The 17886-nt window shown below is 34.6% G+C and overlaps 1 long non-coding RNA gene across 1 annotated transcript in view; it reads right to left on the bottom strand.

The window, feature by feature from the left end:
• Nucleotides 1-1839: 1839 nt before the first annotated feature.
• LOC140003498 (uncharacterized) overlaps nucleotides 1840-17886 on the bottom strand; it is a 118833-nt gene continuing 102786 nt past the window's right edge. Inside the window, exons 2-4 of the long non-coding RNA XR_011812292.1 lie at nucleotides 5451-5493; nucleotides 4686-4721; nucleotides 1840-1990 (exon numbers count right to left, since the gene is read on the bottom strand). This is a non-coding gene — a long non-coding RNA (uncharacterized lncRNA). The remainder of the gene's footprint in view (nucleotides 1991-4685; nucleotides 4722-5450; nucleotides 5494-17886) is intronic.

Raw genomic sequence — 17886 nt, 5'->3', positions numbered from 1 at the left:
GAGATGATTTCCAGGTACAGACATGAGAGATAACAGGGATTTGGCAGTATAATCTTTGAAGGGAGGTGAATAAGAGGAAGTGTCTAGAAGTCAATAACAAAGTTTTAGTATATGTAGTGCTTAGAAGTAAGTTACCAGTTACCAAGAAAAAACAACATCCACATGATTGGATGATAAAAATAAAGGCAGCATTTTTGTAATAAGAACAATCTACACATTTAAGGAAATTATTTTTATTCCTTCAGAAATAGCACTAAAGTTTTTCCATATTGAAACATTGGGTAAAGCTGAAGTTTACGGCACAAATAGATGTAGAATGGCTGGGTTCATACAAATTTTGAGAGCATGGGAGAAGTATGTTCCTAGCCAGCATCAAGAGGAGTGTGGACAGCAGGTTGAGAGAGGTGATCCTCCCCCTCTACTCAGCACTAGTGAGACAACACCTAGAATATTGTGGTCAGTTCTGGGCTCCCCAGTACAAGAGGGACATAGAAGTTCTAGAGAGGGTCCAGCATAGAGTCAAAAAGATGATTAAGAGATGGGAGCATCTGTTCTATGAGGAACGACTAAGCGAGTTGGGCCTGTTTAACCTAAAGAAGAGGAGATTGAGAGGCAATCTTACAAACCTCTATAAATATGTCAATAAATACTTTATTTATAAATAAATGTAAAGTGGATGGGGCCAAACTATTCTCAGTGGTGGCCAGTGACAGGACAAGGGGTAATTGGTATAAATTGAACCACACAAGTTTCTTTGCCATATGGGGAAGAACATTTATGGTTTGGGTGACAGAGCACTGGAACAGACTGTCCAGAGAGGTTGTGGAGTCTCCTTCTTTGGAGATATTTAAAACCCAACTGGATGTGATCCTGTGTAATATGGTCTAGGTGACCCTGCTTGAGCAGGGAGGTTGGACTAGATGATCTCTGAAGGTCCCTTTCAACCTCAACCATTCTGTGATTCTGTGATTCTGTGATATTCCATATACTGTAATACCATGTGGGCCCTCTACATGGATCGCAGTCCGGTGAGGTCCCTGTTTTGTGTACAAAGCAAATGTATTTACGATATTTATTAGGGATAAGGACCCATCATTCCCTTCCCCTCCCTTCTTCAAGTCTAATGGTTGGCTGGTGGTATTTTCTATGTTTCTATTAATGTCTTTAAAATCAGCAATCCTTTAAAGTTGTTTTTCTGATGACTCTTAAATTAGGATTGGATAATATTCTAGTGGGGGAACAGGCTTACTCATATTTATAAACGATTACACCATCATGCTATTGCAATTGAGTTGCAGAGAGATGCTCCTCAGACTCAGGATGATGCGATTAATTTAAAAAGAGGGCACTGAGATGGCATTGTCTCTCTCCAAAACAACTCTCCTCATTGTAAAGAGGTCACTCATTGTAAAGAAGGACGTGACTACCAAAAAATAAGATGGCTACATGGACAAAATGAAATTATTTCCATTTTACCTGGTTCCATGGAAGAGAAAAAGAACCTGAAATGGTGCCAAGAGGACATAATCCTCCCTGTAGAAATGCTAAAGTTTTTTATAGTGTTGTTTTCCCATGTGATGCTGAGACATTCACAGATCACAAGACAAAGTGGAAGAGTCACAGTTCCTGCACGATTCCAACAAAGACACACAAAGAGGATGCTGAAGTAAATTACAGTAAACATTGGATTGGGACCATAGATACCACCGAGGACTGTATCCTTAAACATCCATTCTGCTTAGGTCATCTCCTGAAAGCCTGTGTTCACTCCTTTCTGCCATTTGTTCACAAAACATATGATAAAGTTCACCACTTAGGTCCTTACCTTTCCAGAGAAAAGGAAGCCTTTTCTACATAGTTCATAGCCATGAGTTTAAACAAAATACGTCTCGGCTCCCAGTCAACAGGAATCAAATGCATCTTGACAATACAGTTCCTACACTACTGTGTATCATCTTCTTGCTTTGGTGACTTTCCAGTATACTGGCAGCTGATGAAGAAATAGTGTTATTTCACAGCAGTAAATTTTGCTGTTTGATACCAAATGAAATTATACAATACACTGAAAAAGAATTATGTCAAACTGGTTTCTTAATAGTTGCATATAATATTTTTCTATTTTTTGAAAGCAGTCTAGAAAATTGCCCAGGAAGTATTGCTAAGGAAAGATAAAAAAAAAATAAAAAAAATTAAAAAAAAAGCATTTCTATTTCTTGAAGGTAAGACAAATAGGTCTTACATACAATTTCTCTACAATTTCTCTAGCTTCAGATAAAACAAAAAGTAACATCAGACAGACTGTACGGGGATATAAGTTTTCCTTCCTAACTAAATTGCCAATTGCATCACTTCGGAATAAAAAGACATTGTTTTGATTATATCGCACACCTTTTAAATTTCTGAAAACCGATAATTTTGACCCTGGACTTATGGAGTTAACCAAAATTTGACTTTAAAAGATTGTTTTCTCTGGGGGAAAGTCATTAATATGGGCCAGGGATACTTTTACTACAAACTTTCTTTTTTAGAAATATGTACACAGATACTCATTTCAAGAACATAAAAGGATAAGAGTAATAAGCACTTTTCCCCTCAAATGTCTGCTACTTCAGAAAGTTTTTATTAAAGAACAGCATTGTTTATACATCTTAAAAACAGAACTTCACTATTTCCAGCAAAGAAACAATATACAGAAAATTATCCTAGAGTCCAATATACAGAAAAATATCCCAGATCACTTGATTTAGCTCTGATACAATTTTTCCAACATACCCCCAGAAAGTGCTGCTTTGGTGTTAAGACTTGAAACAAAATCAAGCCTAGAAAATTGAGGCTTGGTAACCTGTACATAATTCAGTGCAAAATTCAGAAACCCAGTGAAAAAAAAAATCATGCTAGGAAATCATGCTTATACATAGAATGAAATTACCAAACACTTTCCTGCAATATTTGTCCTGAATGTTTTTAGACTGGTTTCCCACACTGGATATTTATATATGTATACGAAAATTTCCTTGGCTTATAGATTCTGAACTGGTGTTTTATTCTCTCCTAATCTCAGTTACATATGTAGAAATCTGACCTTATCAAGTTATGAAGAGAAAAAAAAGAACCAGAAGTCAGAATTACCTTGATTTTTAAAACATTCTATAGAGTCATTCTGTCTTTACTAATTTCTAGCAATATAGCTAGGTGTGGATTTCCCAGAGCAGTGGAAGTAAAATTATGCACAGCTGCACACTTGGCATATAGGCTATGAAGATATAATTGGTAAAGCAAACAAACATAAAAATATAGGAAAAATATGCAGGATTTGATAGTTCGATACTCAAAAACATATCTAATACATATTCAGGGTACAATTCCTAAGCAATAGAAGTGGCAAAACTTCCCTGGAGTTTATTTTGTTCTGTGCTGCTGTTAATAACTGAATAATAATATATAACTGAATAAAGAGTTAATAACTGAAGCCATAATCCTCAAATCAGGTGATTTGACACAGATTCCTGTGCCTATGCATGTTGAAATCACAGGGCTGCAGACAAATTTCTGCACCCCTGTTTGACTGCAGTTGAGATTGGCATGTTATACTGTTATCTAATGCGACTCTCAAAAGAAGCATATGCTCAAACATGTACATAAATACATGTAGTCTGAGATAAAATATTGATGCTGACCTCCATCCATGGAGGATTTTATATACAGGGAACAAAAATACATGTGGAAAGGAATGGACTTAATCCATCCCAAAGATATCTGGACATGGTCTTGGGCAATCTACCCTACGTGGCCCTGCTGGAGCAAGGGCCTTGGACCAGGTGACCTCCAGAGCTCCCTTCCCACCTCAACCAGTCTGTGATTCTGTAATGATGAACATGGTATTGTTTTTCAGACTTTTGTGCAACATAGGAGTCTACACTTCGTTTTATTTTCTTTCAGACTATGGAAGTGAGAGTTTTTCTTATATTAAGTGTTTGATGGAAGCAGTTGTGGAGCTTCTCAGTGCAACCACAGTGGCTTCTGGGGTTCCCTCTTCAGTGTTATCACTCATTGGGAGTCTAGGGTAATAATATTGCCACATTTGGGACTCATATGAAAGTGACTGAATTTGGGCCACAAAGTGTTATCAGTTCCCTATCAAACTCTTAGAATGGGTGCTGGGATTTGCAGGCAAAGTAGGAGAAAACAAAAAACAATGGCATACATTTACAGAAATGTCATATTTTTAGCAAGGTGCCATTATGCTATCTAAGGAAATTAACTGTGATTTATAGCAACAAATAAATAAGACAAAGCTTGTTCAATATATCTCAGCATTAAGTATCTCCTGCATTAATCGTCTCCAAAGTCTGTTCCATTTGTTATCTAACAAGGTATGCTCCATTTTTATTTTTATCCAGTTCATTGCTTGATTCCATCTGTCCCTTCAAAATTAGCTTGTCTAATCAGAAACCACATTTGCTGGTAGTTCATTTCACATGAAAAGGAGGTATTCTTGTTTACTGAGAAAGTAATTGGATTATAATTTTGAAAAGAAAGAAATATGAACTGTAATAAATTATTTCTTTAAAAATACATGTGAGCATGAAAACCAACAAACCCAAAACAAATTAAAAACCCTAATGAATGAAAAGATTATAAATAGAATATGCAACTGGAAAGCATCATTTATCATTGTAACTTACCTACTCCTTGTTATTCAGTTAAAAAGAGCTGAATATCTAAGAAAAGAAGGAAAGATTTATGTATTTACTAAGTGATATTCAAATAAATATTTAACTAGCTGTCATTTATCTTTTAACTTTTGATTCCTTGTAAACAGTAATTAAACATATACATAAATATATTTTTAATAGAAAGAAAAAGTATAATTTAACTCCAGTTTGGGTGTCCACTATTCCATTTCAGTTATTGATTAAATTGTGTTGACAAAGTTCTTGTGATCACAGGTCGACTATACTAAAGTTGTGTGCATTATCTCATTGTATGCATTTGTGCATGTTTAAGTGAAGGAGAGAGAATGCAGAAAGTGTGTTTAAAACTCTGGAAAACACATTTTGGATATTTACACTGTTGATCTACCATGAATTTTATTGTGTCCCAATATTTAAATTCACATACATCTAGGATTTTTTTTTTTCCTATTATTTTTCTTTTGGTTAGTTAGCTATTATTTTATTGATAAATTTGATTTTTAGCTAAAGCAAGGAAAACAACAAGTATTAAACACAGCAGAAATAACTAAAAGGAATTACTACTTCAACAATTTCCTGAAAGAAGAAAAAACACATAGCAAAGAATGAGCAATATCAGAGTAAAGAAGATTATAGAAATTGGAAACAAGATCAAATAATTAAATTATAATCTTATAATTTTATTATAATCATATATTTTATAAAGTAGAAAAATAAAATAAATAATTTGAAAAAGAGGTAAAACTTGACTCTTACCTGTTCAGCTGGTTAACACCTTGAGATCTTTCTATTTGTAGCCCTAACAAAGAAAAGTACAAAATAAATTGTAATACACTGTATTATGTGAGAGGAATGTTTATAGATTTACAATGATTTAGCCTGATTTTATTTACTTGAAAATAATTCAGGTTTTCTTTGTTTTTGAATTGTATTTATGATAAAAAGTCAGCCTTTGATCCTTCAGTTACATGTTTGGGGTCTGAAGTGATAATTTGGGATTAGAAGAACGCAGTTCTTATCTCATTTATTGTACACTTTAATCAGTTTGTATACTGAACTATATTAGAGAGAGAATGATGAAGGTAATCACCAAAGACTGTATTGGCTTGGAATATGAGAGATTAAAGCAAAACACACCTGACTCACCAAAGATGGGAGTGAAATACCAAATTATCCACATAGGTGTGTCAGTAAAAGGAAGTAGAATAGTCATTAAAAAAATTGTCAAGAAAAAGATTCTTAGCACTTCCATAAAGCACATTGTTAAAGCATATGTAAAGTGTAACATGTAATTTTTCTCAACATTTTCAAAAAACCTATTTGCATGCTCCTAACGATGCTTATAAGTGAGCAATATGAAATCAGCAGTTTCTAAATGCAATTTAGTACTCAGTGGTTCTACTCCAAATTTAGGAAACAAAAGTTTAACATGCCGCCAATATCGCAAGATTCAAAAAGGCAATGTAAAATGATAGGACTGGGTTTTATTTCTTTCATTCACTGATATATATGTAGCTACTGAGGACCATAGCTGTAATTCAGGTACGAAGCAGGCCTTGCCTGTGCAAGCTGCATGGAATAGAAAGTATTGATATACTCAGTAATTTGTAATGTTGCTGTCTCTGTGGTGACTTGGTTGATGCCTCATTGCAGAAAACGAGCCTGAGAACTGGAGTCCTGATTAAACCTGAGACAATGGGTACATATATATATATGTATCAAAGAGTATTTCCTCCATAATGTAGAGAATAAATAGCATTTGGGTAGGAATGACACTGAAAATAACTGTTGTCCAGCGAATACACAATATTTAAAATGGATTCTTTTCTTTTGTTAACTTAAATGCAAAGTAACACTGCACCTGCTCTCCAAATTCATATCAGAAGAGAAAGGAATTTGATAGTGATGTGCAGTATCTCAGGCTGTCCCAGTCGTAAGCTATGGGTTTCTGATTAAGGACAAGAGCATAATCCTACTTGAATATACATTCAGCTAAGTGATAGGGATAAGAAGCCCCAGGATGTGGACAAAGTAAACTATGAACAGTTGCACAAATATTTGGAGCTTTGTTATTTGAGATAAAATGATCCAGCCTGAAAACAGTAAAAAACAAAAGTAGAAGTACTAAGGATTTTCTTTGGACATTTCTAGTACTCTGCTTCTTCTTAAAATACAGTTAGCATGAGATTGGCCTAAACCAGTCGTTTCCACTTTTTGCAGGCTGAATCTGGAAGGAAAAGACCATATAAGCACTAAAAGAAATTTAGCTTATTTGAAAACCAATACTTGGGTAAAAAATACAGAATAAGTAATATTTACCTCAAAATTATCGGCCTATAATATTTCTTAGACTGGCTTAAAATTACTACTTTTTGTCTGGATATGCACTGCTGTGTCTTGAAAGGCTCATAAAATGAAATTAGATATGTTGACATTAAAGTTCTCAAGCTTCTTATTCCCTTTGACATTAGTAGTTTGATTTGTATCTGGAATCATGACTTTGTAACAAATTTAATGCTGTTAAGTTAATTCTACTGCTTCCATCTTCTGTCATTACTGCTCAAGTTCTATTTGCATTTGGTCAGGGAAACACTTACGTAAAATACACCCACACATCACAGTATGTATTTAGGTAAAATATAAAGATCTGTTGGTAATGAAGGCAACTCTTACTCATCCCACATAAGGCTACAAAGAAGTGAGAAGGTAAGTTACTTTTGGTGTCATGCCAGTGAGTTGTTTCTTCCTTTATTAATTAAGCAAAACATGGACCAAAAGATCCATTTTTCTACTCCCAGAGGCTGTTCACTTTGTGTGTATTAAATTCTGACCATTCCCATTTGTCTCATAATAATTTAGGAAAAATTTCTTCACAGAAAGAGTGGTTTTGCATTGTAACAGGTTGCCCACGGAGGTGGTGGAGTCACCGTCCTTGGTGGTGTTTAAGGAAAGGTTGGGTGTGGTGCTTAGGGAAATGGTTTAGTGGGTGATACTGGTGGTAGGGGGACGTTTGGACCAGGTGACCTTGGAGATCTATTCCAGCCTTAATGATTCTATGATCTCTGTCTGGTATGTCCTGTCACCTAAGATCCTCTTCATTATCTGCCTATAAAGAACCAGATCATCAAATGGGCACTTCAGTACCACCTTAATGGAAGTTAAACTGAGCTAAATAAAATAAAATAAAATAAAATAAAATAAAATAAAATAAAATAAAATAAAATAAAATAAAATAAAATAAAATATAATATAATATAATATAATATAATATAATATAATATAATATAATATAATATAATAAAAACACATAAAAAAGAAAAAAGAAAAAAAGCTTCTTTTGAGGGTAGTACATATTTTTGACAGACTCACAACAGAAACTAGATGAGAACATCATTTACATAATTTAAAAATTTACATTATTTTATAAATTAATTATATATGTTGTATATATTATATAGCTACTACATTATATATATACACACACACACATATGCATGTATATATATATATATATATATGCACAAACAAACAACCCTGGACAATACAGGGCTCTTAAATTCTTTAGAACAGCACCTCTACTGTAAATTGACCTGCATGCTTATTGCATTCAACAAAAATTGTTTTTCTTTTCCTGGATGGAGTGTTTTCTTTGAAAAAAAATAATTAAATCTGTAACTCACACTGTGAGTTTTCTCCATGTGATTCTGAAGTTTTAGACTCTTAAATCAAAATTTAAACCATTTTAATTTCGCTTAGCTTTGTAAAGTATGTGTATTTGTATTTCTGAATAAATGTGAGGCAAGCAAGTATTACAGGACTGAGACTAAATGCTCTTAATCATTTGGTTTCCTGGTTTGTCTTTTTGAGGCTTGCTACTCTTTCTATAACTAGAAAATCCAACTTTTGGTTGACCTGTCATAGTTTAGGAAAGGTCAAGCTTTTGCTCAGAACTGGATGAGGCCAACAGTCTGGGACGAAAAAGCAACATGTTATTGTCAAATATAATTTTTCCAATAACAAATCAGGACCTTTAAAGCCATAAAGCTTGGGGCTATAATGTACCTCCCTATAGCCTCTACCATACCAGTGAATCTTATAATATTTCCATTCCCACACCTCCTTCAACAATCTATTTTTGCTTCAGGTAAGTTTTAAGTCTTTCTTTTGCAGCACTAAGAGCTACATGCAGTTCAGAGACATAACTGGTTAGTGAGCCTAGGCTACAGATATTTTCATATAATGCTTTGGCGTGGGCACCTTATTAATTAGTAATTGAATATTGTACGCACTAATATTCATTAATAAATGAAATCCCTTTCCTTTCAAATAAGAGTTCCTACGTGTGAGAGGCATTACATCAACACATTGGTTATTTCATCTGAGTTTCTCTGGTTACTTTCTTTGTATGTTAAAGTTCACTATTTGCAATCTTGAATGCAATTCAGTCATTAAATCACATAATTCATATAATCTCCCCCACCCCTCAAAAAAAAAAAAAAAAAAAAAAGAATAGGATGGGAGATGGGAGGAACCTCTGGAAGTCATCTAGTCTGGGGCTCGTATGTTGTTGTTCACTGTAAATGTCAGTTCTTTGATAAACTTCCACTGAGTGCAACACTAAGTACATTCCTACCTCTTGTAAACGCAAAGTAAAATGTATTAAACCATCCCAATGCTGATTTAAGACTATATGCTCTGGTTTGCAAATGGAATAAGAGTAAAGCTTGCAGAAGGTCATATAATATGTGTCAGCTGACAAGATGCGTGTCAGCTGACTGTAGTTGCTGAAGCACTTGCAGTTGTGTAAGCACATCTATAACACGCACCTAGGGAGTCTGAAGATGAGCTCTCAGGCTATATATAAGCAACTTTATAGCTCTAAAAATTGATAGCAGTTAAAGGTTAAGCAACTACAATTATGGTGATATAGTCCTGTATACTTTACTTAACTAATTGAATTTGGTTAATTTAACAATTTCAACACCTTGAGAGAAAAATAAAATATGCTTTGTTGTTTGGCATTGTGCTGGCACCAGAAACAGCTTATATATTCTCTGTTCCATATTAACTGGGGTATGTTTTGGATGCAACTGCTGTTAACATTTAGGTATTTTTTTTCTGGAAAGCTCTGTTTGCTTGACTGGAACTTTAGTAAGATGTCTTTGCTCACTCACAAGTGAAACCACATGAGGTTCAGAAAATTAAGTAATGTTAAAATATTTTTATTGCATTTTTTTTCCTGTAACAAAAAATATTTCTCAGGTGCAAAAGTGAGAGACAGAAATGCTCAAGACTATTTCAGATTAAAAGCATACACACTGGATTCACAAAATCGGATTGTTTTGCCCATAACTAGAAGGCTGTAGAGCAAAATCTCATTAAGATTGGTATATGGAAGTATTTTTACAAGCCATGTATATCCATGAGTAGGTTAGTTTAAGTGTCTGGGAAATAAGTTGGCTTTTCAAATATCTATCTGACAGTGCTGGATTCAGAAATACAAACTAGGACGAACTCAAAACACGATACTCAGAAATAAATCTGTCTGGGAAGTAATGTTTTAAAGAAATTAATCTACATTCTAGGAAGACTGATTTTTAAAAATTGTTCTGATCTGCCCATGACTTGGCAACATGCATTTATCCCTGGCATTCTTGTGGATTTGGATCTAGTGCATGTGTTCTCACATGGCACCTCTGAAAATCTGATTTGCATAAAGTGATGTTTGCATAAAGTGTTTAAAAGATTTGTCAACAGGAGGAATGTTACTGCTGAAAGAATATTCAAAAGCTTAGACTCTCATGCAATGTATTCCATAAAATCAGACTTACATGGTCATAAAATTAAAGCATATCTTCTCAGTGTTTATGTGCACTAGCAACTAGTAGATACAATTTTTGAAACTTGTTTGGTTTCATATCTATAATGTTTTTCTATATATATTATCTGCCTTATAGGTTTCCGAACCTTCTGAATGCTATACAACTGCATACATGAATAGAAGAGAAGGAAGACAGAAATTATCCTCGATGTGTGTTGCCAGCCTTAGGTTTGTCCTTAAACCTAAGAGAAAAACAAAATAAGACTAGTTTCTGATGATTTATATTTTGGACTGCTATCTCATAGGTCTTTATCTGATAATTCATCTGAAAGTTAAAGAATAGACTCATTGAATGAAACTCTAAGTAGTTAAACGTTCTGTGTCCTATCATAAGATCACACTGGTCTTGATCAGATACTGAAAGAAACATAGATGTAAGAATTAATTTATACAGTTATTAATTCAAAGTTAGAATATGAATTCAAAAATTGACACAGGCTATTACTATGAAGATACCCAGCATTCAAAGTATGCTGTTTTTATTCTGAATCAGTAGTGAATGCATAGCACACAAACAAAATTCAGAAGAAGAGTCAAAATTATTGCAAATTAAACCTATTTTTCATTAACTTTGTCGTGCATAGATTCAGGTAGCTCTGAACATGGCAGTCATTGTAGTCCATTCAAAAAATAATAATGCAAAAAATTTCCATGACTTCAATAGAGTCCCTGTTGTACTAGTAAGTGATCTCTCCAGTGGTCAAAATAACATCTGCAAATTCCCATGAATTTTAACCCAAAACGTGGCAGCCTGGCATGATTAAAAGCTTCAAATTCTCAGAGAGCAACATGATTAAGGCAGAACTGTAGTCTTGAGTGGCACCTCACTGGTTTCATTTCCCAGTATTGTTATTTTCCAAGGTAATATTTGATTTACAAGAAAAATGCTTTTAAGTCACACAGTAAGTCTTACAATGTATCCACAAGTATAAAATCCTCAAATTGCCTTCATTTGTCAAATGCTAAAGCCCTACCTGAGATTATTCAGTGGCAGAGTAGGATTCTAATGATGGCAGCAGGAAGGAGGGAGGCTAGATTTATAGAGGTTTTAGAGGCTATACTTCTCTCCTCGCTTGTCCCCCTCCTGACTCCCTTTAATTCAGTACTTTGACCACAGCAATTCAGTTAAGCTTCATTATATGGCACAGATGGCTAATAAGTCCAGTCACCCTGATTTTATTGAAAACTGTCTCATGATAGTAATTTAAACTGGCTTTAAATTCCAAATTATTAGAGAAGATGATGAAATACCAAGCCTCAACTTTAACCCATCTTTTAACTTGTGGTACAACTTCTTGTCCAAATTTTTATGTTCTGCCTTTGCTTACACTATAGTTATATTCATTTTGATATTTTTGGATGTGTACAGCTAAAGATCAAATACAGAGAATGAAGGTTTTTATTTATTTTATTTTTATTTTTTGAACAGAAATAACAAAGCACACTGTCTGGATTAAGAATAAATATGAACAATACATTACAAGTAGGTGATTACCCATGCTAATGTCCTCTATTTCTGCTTATCTAATGCAAACCCAAGTTATCAGATATTGTCATTAAGAAAACTTTGGTGGTCTTATTTGGGCTATGATCATGAAAGTGTAACAGTGCATGTCATGCTATCATTTAAATCAGTGCTATGCAGCAGCCGCAGCCTGCTAGCTGCAAAGACCTGATTTTCCTGGATAAACTAAGTATTGTTTGTAATAGTTAACTTCATTTTGTAAAGAAACTCTCTCAAGTACAGTCAAGGTTTTGTCTACCATTTGCTTGTAGAGTCTGGATCAGATCCTTAAATCAGAGCCAAATGTGAATAAAAGCAGTAAATTCTTGGGCAATAAATCCTCAATGATCTGCATTACTCAAAGACGAGACCTGCTGGAACATCTTTATAACATTCTTTTTCCTTCCTTCTCCTCATCTCCTCATGTGCAACATATTGCAGTAATCAATTAACATGATAGAATATTCCTGCTCTGAGACCTTCTTGTAACTCCCATATGGTCAGAATTCCATCTTAATAGCTCTTTTTTTTTTTTTTTTTTTTTTTTTTTTTTTTTTTTTTTTATCTCGGAGAAAATGGACTCATTCTGTGCATTAGTGATAATGGAAAAATAAAAAACAAACCCAAGTTTTCAGAGGGGACTGGATATTTTCAGTCTCTTGGTTTTGGGTTTAAAAATTTTTGAAAAGCCTGGTAGTTAGAAAAGAACGAGTATAATTTCCCTGAAAGCAGTCCATTTAAACAGGGAAAGAAGAAATGGAGGTACCCAGTGTGATTTGTAAGCATGGAACTTATTGTTCCTCTTTAGAACAAGCATATAGGCAAAAATCTTTATCTTTTTTAAATGATTTATCACTGTCCGTTTTTTTTTTTATTTCATTTGTTTGCTTTTATAACTCAAAATACTTTGATTCAACTGTAACAAAGCAGAAAATTCTGTTTTATAGTGTGAGTAATACCAAGTACTTGGCTAATGCAAAGAAAGAATACTTGCTGGCCTAGTGTCTCTTTCTGCTGTTATCTGCTCTTTGGTGGGGTTTAGATATGTTTAAAAAAGTCATAATTTGAAGCTTGTTTAAGTGCCCTCACAATACTTGAAAAATTTGAAGCAACCAAGGAATTCCCAGATGTCTACACTCTGTAACCAATAACACCAAAACTCCCTGATCTCACCCCAGGAAAATTCACCTTTGACAATTCTATTAGTTTTATAATAAAATTTATTACAAACAGACAAGAAAACTCCCGTTTCCACTTTTTTTTTTTTTTTTTTTAAAGTATGATATTAAATTAACATTCACATGTCTTATTTTTTAAATACCTGACAAGAAAATATGATGCAATTCATAGTGTTCTTTCAAAACAAATATGGGGGAAGTGGAGAAATTGCTTGGTCCATGTCTGTTCCAGCAGAGGGTAGCAGTACACCACCACACTCCCATAGTAAAAGAAAAGTTTCACAGTAATGTTTGTGGCTTGTGTCTTCAAAGGAAGAATACACTATGCAGATAAATATGCTTTGGAGATGAGATGGGAATTGGGTAATGTAATCCCCAAATCATTTGGGGATCACAGTGACCTTGCTCAATCCACTCAATCTCCATCTCTCTTTCATCTAAAATATTGATTCCATAATTACCATCAGCTGATGACTGCAGACCATAATACTCCTGAGTATAATAATCTGTAAGAATGAACACTAGGTTAGCTGAAATACAGGGTTCTCTACTGATTAACTAGTAACACCAGCACTATTAACTTCATCAATAACAGCTACTTGCTTACTTTACTTGGTAGCTTGGTTAAACTCTAGAGGATGAAATGAGCCACATTTGGTAGGGTGAGCTACATTTGCAATTCCATGGTACAGTGCTAGATTCCTTTTCCTGAGTCAGGTTTTGCTACTGTGGTGGCAGAGTATTCTTCAAAATTTGAAATTCTTTGCTGTCACTTCAGTAGAGAGCGGATTTCTCTGGTACTTTCTGGGACTTATTAGTATTTATTTATTTTCAGTAGAAACCAAGTAGGCAATTATACATAGACCAGCAAAAGATGTAGGGTGGGTTTTACCCTTTGCAATTCTTTTACAATCTGGTTGAAAGAATAAGTAGGAATTTGTACATCCTATTTTAAGTTACTCCAGTGGAAGTATTTTAACACATTGTCAGACTTTAGACCTTTCAGATTCAAGGCTTTATATGTTTTTGGATGTGAAGAAATGTTTCATTGAAAGAAGCAAGCAGTGCATAACAGGAAGACTAGTCTTTAATTATGCAAAAAAAAGAAAAATTATTTCTATACAGAGCATGATTTATTTAATGAGCTTTTATTTTCCCTTAAGAATTTAAACCAAAGGATTATGAGGTCAAGAAGAACTTGAAGATCAAAAGCCATTCATGATCAAGCTCTCTGTATAGACTTACATAAATAAAAACATTTGAATAACATTTTTATAATAGTAATCTAAGTATCTTATGTTAACTTCTCTAGTAACCAAAGCCAAACATAATTTTCATACATTCTTTCAGAAGACATTATTTAAAATACCTACAATATGGAGGCAGTGTTCTGGAACAGCTTTCTATTAAGAGAAAAGAAGCTGGATATGATGCCAAGAACTTTAGGTAAGGGAGGACATGTTGACTCTTAAAAATAAATGAGTTCTTCAAAAAATTATTGAAATTGAACCATTGTCACTCAGAACCATTGTCAATAATAAATTGTCAATTGTCAATAATAAATTGTCATTGTCAATAATAAATCCTTAAACCTTAGCAGGTTTCAAAGAGTTTAAAATCTATAACAGCATTCCATTTGTCATAAAGAGATCTAGAGTGCAATCCTTGAAGTTAGATTCTTGAATAACTCACTGTGGAACTAGTAGATGCTAGATACCTAAGTATATTTGAGGAAGTAGAACTTGTGCCCTTTTACCTGTTCAGCGGTTGTTAGAGCTAAGAATTGGGTTCAGTTCTTCCACAGCACTTTTCATTGATTAGTCTCTCGTTGAAAAGTGTTTGGAAATTCTCTAGAAACCTTCAACAGTACTGACCAGAAGGTGCTATAGTTGCAATAGGGAGATTTTGTGTAAGGGAGGACAGGACAAAAATCACATCAGCCTAGAAACACTAGTGCTTTCAGATGCTCAATTTTCAATGATTCATTTTTCTTTTTTAATGAGATCTCCAGTTACCAGGTGAACAAGCTTTCCAAAATCTAGGAATATTTCAGCTGTGTTTTCTAACCTGTAAGTAGCTTTCTCCATAATTTCTTATAACATATTTCCCCAGCTATTCCTACAGAAGTTGATGTGCTTTTCAGTAGAGTTTGCAAGTAATTAACTAGCATAAAGTGATGAAAAAAAAAAAAGGCCAGGGTGATCAGAAGCTCTAAAACATCACTTGGTTATCGTTGGGACTATCTTATATATCAGTTTAGAGGCAATGCATTTTCTACAGCTAGAGAAACAACTGTCCTTAAAACACCTCCCCCCTTTGGCTACTGTTGAAAGGGATGAAAATGTTGTAAGGATGAAAATGTATTAATCACCAAGTTTTCTGCTAGCAAAGAGAGCTCATTTCCCCTGAGAGTGGGAAGCTGTTGGAGATAGATGAGCCATACTCAATACTCCTTTACCTTTACTTCCCAGCTTGCTACAGCAAGCCCCAATAAATGGGAAACATTCATGGAGTTAACTGGGAGAAATGTCTTTTGGCTATTGGCATCCTTCAAGCATCTGATAGGACAAGGGCCAAAACTCAAAAATATATGCAAGCATGTTAGTCAGGCTGGAAACAAATTTGCTCTCCATATTGATTTCACCCCTCAGGATTAATAGGTTTTATTAGGCTACAGTTCCAGCTCTGTCATTCACATTAAATCATTGGGTGACTGTTCTGGAGGACAATCTACATATGATGACTGCCTCCTTTGAGGAGGTGTCTCCTGGGGACACAAATGGCACAGATTATCTCTGCAAGTGTATGTCCACTGGCAGATGAGCACTTTTAGACACTTTCTTCATTCCCTGTTTTGGGGAGAGATTTGCATAGAGGGGATGAAGGTAGCTGCTACATGAGATGTTTTGCATGAGAGAAGTGAAACAGAGGGGATAACATTTGCAAGTGCAGTAGTAGTGGGAGGATATGTTTGTATCTATATGTGCTGGAAGAAAGGTAGAGTGACCTTTGAGGCAGTTTTGAATCCCTTCGAACAAAGATTGCAGTGTCGTTATTCTAGAATGGCCCACCTACACTTTTGAATCCTTCCCTAATGGCTAATTGAAAACCTTGTAGTAAAATGTGATTCTAGAATAAGCTGGACTATAAGACAGAAAGGAATTATTTAAAACTCTGGTTTTAATGGAATAAAATATCTGGGAAAGATGGAGAGTTTCTTGAGGAGGATCAGCTTCTCTCAGAGTAGAATAGATTTAAAATCTGTTTCACTGGTACAACTCTGAAAATCCACGATTGAATACTCTAGCCTTGAGAAGTTACAATACATCATAAGAAAAAGGTGAGTCAACATGTAATGTTTCAATTATAGGGTTCTCAAGAGTACACAGGTGGTGTAATAAGTAAGGTCACGGTCTTTCTATCAGCAGTATCCCTGCTATTTCTGCAGTTGCTATGAATGGGAAACAATAATACTTATGATTGTGAAAAGACCAAAGTTCGGAGCAGATCGATCTAATGTTCTGAGAGGTAGATAGATAAAGATTTGTTATGTAATGAGTGGCTATGGTTTATCTCTCAGGTTTATCTCCATGTGATCATTGCCCAGACCAATGGGGGTGATCGATATATGCAACACTAGGTAACAACATTTAAAATATTTTCCCTGTCTCCAAGCACATTAATATTTCAAACAAGTGTCTTTTAAAAACAGAATGGTATTTATTTATATTTAATTATAGGCTGGTTTATGAAAGATCAACAAATTGGATTGGTTCCCAGTATGAGCACCCACCAAACTTGCTAGATTACTCCCAGAACTGGGACTCTGTGGAGCTGAGCTATTCCTAGCTTTGTCAACATGTAGCTGTACTCTATGCACATTTAGGCTATTTTCCCACATCCGTATTGCATTTTCCCAGCTTTTTTTTCCCAACTTTGCTTGGTCCATTTAGACACGGTTCCAACAGACTTGCACTATCTCTCTTCTTTCTCTGGTGTTGTGACGTTGGCCTGAACACTAGTGTTCAGAGTCCCAGTAGACTATTTCATTTAGGAAAGAAAAAATATTGTAAGTTCAGGTGCTTCTTTGATTTCTTTAGCTCAAATGAATCCTTTACTAATGACTTACTGACCTACACAATATAATAACCAATGTTACACATATTAGTGATGTGATAGAGTTCTTTATGACACAAAGCTTATTCAGGAGTGGAAAGATTGTGCTCCAATGGAATAGGAATGTAACTTTCAAGGTCTCTAAAATAAAAGGAGCTCCTAAAGTAGAAATTTGAACAATTAGAAAGGTAGGAACAGACTGTGAGAAGAAGAGATAGTGTTCATTTTCCATTCCTATCTCAGACACCTTTATTTCCTAAGCACTGAGAAATTCCAAAAAGAAAATCACTGATAACAGAGACTCCTCTAAATACCAACATTAAAGGAACACAAGTTCAATCCAGATGAAAGTAGCTCATCAAGGAATGCTGCATTGGTGGTTTATTCAATCAGTTTAAATATATATTTATTTAGGGGTTGTTTTCTTCAAGCGGGAGAGATGCATACTGTCAATGACCATTCATCCAACATAAAGATATATTTTATCTTTTGCTGAACTCTTTCTGCATCTCT

This window comes from Anas platyrhynchos, chromosome 1, assembly GCF_047663525.1.
Source record: "Anas platyrhynchos isolate ZD024472 breed Pekin duck chromosome 1, IASCAAS_PekinDuck_T2T, whole genome shotgun sequence".
Lineage (NCBI taxonomy): Eukaryota > Metazoa > Chordata > Aves > Anseriformes > Anatidae > Anas > Anas platyrhynchos.
This window is presented reverse-complemented; position numbering and strand designations above follow the sequence as displayed.